This window comes from Limulus polyphemus, unplaced genomic scaffold, assembly GCF_000517525.1.
Source record: "Limulus polyphemus unplaced genomic scaffold, Limulus_polyphemus-2.1.2 Scaffold1512, whole genome shotgun sequence".
Classification (NCBI taxonomy): Eukaryota; Metazoa; Arthropoda; class Merostomata; order Xiphosura; family Limulidae; genus Limulus; species Limulus polyphemus.
Genome location: NW_013667122.1, coordinates 101746 through 106092, shown reverse-complemented (window position 1 = coordinate 106092; position 4347 = coordinate 101746). Strand labels below are relative to the sequence as shown.

General features: G+C 34.8%; 1 protein-coding gene across 1 annotated transcript in view; it reads right to left on the bottom strand.

Annotated features, from left to right (window-relative positions):
* LOC106463902 (transcription initiation factor TFIID subunit 3-like) overlaps positions 1–3969 on the bottom strand; it is a 77601-nt gene extending 73632 nt beyond the window's left edge. The window contains exon 1 of the mRNA XM_022391536.1: positions 3868–3969. The gene's annotated coding sequence lies outside the window, so the exon portion shown is untranslated. The remainder of the gene's footprint in view (positions 1–3867) is intronic.
* Between the last annotated feature and the right edge of the window lie 378 nt (positions 3970–4347).

Below are 4347 nucleotides of genomic sequence, written 5' to 3'. Positions count from 1 at the left end.
TTTTGGCCAAGAGACCTGAGACAGCATCCTTAGACACTGAAGATAAATAGGATTGGAGGGAGAAGGAAAGGAAACCAGAAAAGTGGAGAAGAAGGAGAGGTAGCCAGTGGATGAGAACCTGAATAACCCATCTGTCAATTGAAAATGGAAACCAAAGGCTGGCAAAGAGAGACAAATGGTCTCCCACACAGCCAGACCTGACAGGGTAGTCAACGATGAAATGAGTGACAACCCTGATGTTGGGAAGATGAAGGAGGCTACAAATATAAAATGGGAAGACTTGGATAAAGCAGGTCTAGAAGCAGAAACAGAAGGGCAAGGTTGAGAAAGACAAGAAATCGAAGTAGAAAAAGAGGACTGATGTAAGTCTGCCTTGGCCTAGGTAACCAGTAACACAAGAACACCCATGAAGATCTTTGGAAGAAAAAATGAAGCCTGACAAAGATTACAGAGATAAGCATGAACGAGGCATATGCTAGCTGGGAGGGCATCCTGTTCCAAAAACCAAACACCAAAGGTACCAAGTAAGGAGACACAGAGCAGACAATGAGGTACAGGCCAGTGTGGTGAAATGAAGAGAACCTCCCCAGAAAACCTCTCTGGAGCATGATGAAATGACACAAACTAAGGTGAAGTGATGAGAGTTAATGTAGAAAGGTGGTAAGAAAGAGACAATGGCATGAAAATCATGAACTAGAAATTAAAATAAGAAGTTAAGGATCCACACCCAAAGCAGGTAAAAGAAGTTCCAAAGACTGGAAATTGAGAAACTAAAATGAAGGACAAGGAATGTTAGTACGGGTGCAAATTTCTTTGAGAAACAAGTCCACCTGGACCTTAATACCAGGCAAAGGTGGGAAGACAAAGTAATGTTGAGTATGGGTTTCATATAATAAAACATCAGAGGAATCAAAAGACACAGGGGAAAGAAATTAAAATATCTGTGATATCATGTCAAGGAAGAGATTAAAAAGGTGAGGATTTTCCTCCACAGATAAAGCTATGCCCAAAGCAAACCCCGGTGGGAAAATAACTTGTCAAAAGCATCAAAATCATTCTGGTTATGTTCACATTGAGAAGAAAGAATGTCATTCAAACAGTAGGGAGGATGAAGCCCTGTATGCATGAAGGAACCCACAACACACTGAACATGTTTTTTTTTAGGTGGGAGATAGTTCATGGCTAGTGATATACAAATCTCATAAGAAGATGCATGTAGGAATCACATTATTATCTGTGTGTATGGAGACAAGGTATCATTTCAGAATCCTCTGTACTGAACAGTGTTCTAAAGCCATTCGTTTCATTTCTTATACTTTTAGGAATATAATAATAATAGTTTAGGCTACCATCAAAATTACTTTTATAATTTGTTCCAATACTATTCTTTTCTCTTATTTTTTCTTGATTATTCTAACCCTCACCACAATCTAATCCTAGTTTAAAGCTACTTTTACAGTTAAGTTAAAGAGTCCTCACAAACAAGTCAGCCCCTATCATATATAAATATAAACCATCCATTCCAAAAAGCTTCCTTTTCAAATTAAACTGATCCCACAAATGTGATAATCAAATCTTCTTGTCCCTAAATATTAATGCAAGCCTATTATTCAGCCCTAATGAATTACTTATAATTTCATCCCCACAATTAAGTCTTGGCAGAATTAAGTTCTTATGGCACTTTTCTTTGAAGGGCTTGTACTTAATAATTAGCTCCTCTGACCTACTCTTTCCTACATCATTTGTCCCTATGTGCACTACGAAGATCATTCCCTTCCCTTCCCTAGTTCCTCATCTCCACATTTGGACAGGTTAAGATCTCTGGCATTGCTTTCTCTTGAAAAAAGTTAGAGAATTTGATTGAAATGTTTAAGATTGTTTACGGAATTAACATTGTTGATGCATAATCTTTTTTTTTTTGCAACCAAATGATGAGAATGGTAGGACTAGGGGACACCAATATAAATTTTGATAGGGTAGGAGTTGACTTCAGCTAATACTAACAGGATGCTTAGCCTTTGAAATGGGATACATTCAGTTGAGGTGGATGCAGTAAATTTAAGGGAAAGGTTGACAAGTATCTCAATGAAAAGGTCTGGCTTTGAATGATTTTTTTTTGTTTGCTTTTAAAATTTAGTTTAGTGGATATGATGGTCTAGATGGACTAAGAAGTCCCTTATCGTCTTAATTTTTTATGCTATATTTAACAACAGATAAAATATAATAAGCAAAAATCCAAAGAAATGAGAACTTATAAAAATCATCTTATAAAATTATTAATACACATGTTAGCTCTAACAAGGAGGGAACTTTAGTCAATGTATCTCTCACCATTACTATTTTTTCAAGCATCATAAAATACAGTTCACATTAATAACATGAAGGTGAAATTATGTTTCTTACCTTTTCTATATGTAGTATAATTTGACTTGATTTTAACAAATCTAAGGTCACTACAAGAAGAAGGCCTCCCTTAATCAATTCCATTCACATCTGTGTCTTGCTATTCTTGATCATCAAACTCCCACTAAGTTATGAAACACTTCCTTTCATCTTATCTTTGGTCTTCTTCAGCTTCTCCCACTTCTTTATCTTATTTTTCAGTTTGTCATTCTTTCTGTGACTGTCCATTGTTTGTCTGTTCTTTCTCCCATGTGTCCTGCTCAATTCTATTTTTTTCTTTGATGGTAAGTAAGATATCTTTAAACTTGATTTCCATTTTGATTTAATCAATTCTGTTGTTGTTTCTTCTGGTGATATTAAAACAACTTATTTATGTGGCTTTGTGCAACATAGTTAGTTTCCACTCCTTACTTTCTATTAAGGCCCAGGCTTCCCTGATTTTTTACAAACTGGTTGTGAACATATTAAACATATAGGCAATTTTTACTATTGAAGATGTTCATCAATTTGCAAAATGCATTCATATATGTTTCTTCACTTATTTGAAATGGTCCAAACCCATTTACACAAGATGACTCAAGAAGATGTATTCATTTGCCTCAGCAATGTTACAACATCCGATGTTGTCTTCTCTTACTGCATATTTGATAAATAGTTTCAGTTTTATTCATGTTCTTCTTCAATCCAACCTTCTGACTCCCTAAATCTATTTCAATCATCAGTCTATTGAATTTTTGCATCCATTCAGATTAGAATAATATCATTTGCAAGTCTAAAAAGATTTAACCTTTTTCTATCAACATTAAGTTCTTTATCATTCCACTGAAGCTAGTGGGAAACTTCCTCTAGCCATGTACTGATGTAGAGATTAGAAAATACTTTTGGAGGGATGGAACTACTATAACACAATAATCTAAATTCTATTGCTTAAATATGTTCACTTCTATTAATAATAATAATATTATTATTCATATGGTATAGCAATCCATGTTATTTTAAACTATTTATTACCTGCGATAATAATTGTTTCTACTAGAACTAGAAGAACTACTATTATTATTACTATTAGTATACACGAATACTAATACTATATCATATAGTATTTGTAATGCTGTGATTAGCAGGGGTTAACCTTTTCAATAAGTCACAACAAAAAAGCGACATATCAAAGTAGTGACATTTTTTCACTGGATAAACACTCTTCACCATTAAACATATTAACACTTCAGTACGCATTAAGCCACCTTTGTTTTCCTGAAATATTAATACAATACGCATAAACCGACTGAAATCATAGGCCTAGAATAATAGAAAAACTATTTAGTAGGATAAACAAGGGTTAGTCTACATTTCAATATCGGTCACGATATGCGACATTTTTGAGGTCTATATACTACATACCTTGAGAAAAAATATTTTATATCAACTACATACTTAGTTTTCAATATATAATTCATTACTTACAAATAAACGATTGTAAAATTAACTGCTTCTAATGTTCTATTAACAATCAATGTACTTTTAACTGACTTATCATGACGTACACTGCCATCTCGTGATTGAAGTGTTCGCGAGTTTGACATATGTTTTTCAAATGGTTTAGTTGTTGTGAAGGGCAAAGCTGCACGGTGGACTATCTGTTTTGTGCCCACCACGGGTATTCTTGTTGGAAGCAATTCTGGAATGGTCAGGCCATTGCTACGGCTAAACAATGTGACACTCAATGTGTGCAAAGTATGCCACTTCTAGGGGTATCAGGGGAGCGTACCCCGCAGAAAATTTTTGAAATTTTATTGCTGCGAGATTGAATCTCGAGCCATTTTATATGCGAATGCTGCATACACACAACGTAATGTATTGAATTTCAATACGAGTTCCAATACATAAGTTGTAGTTATACATGCCATGAAAAAGTGGTCATTCCATGACCTGACCGGGCTTACC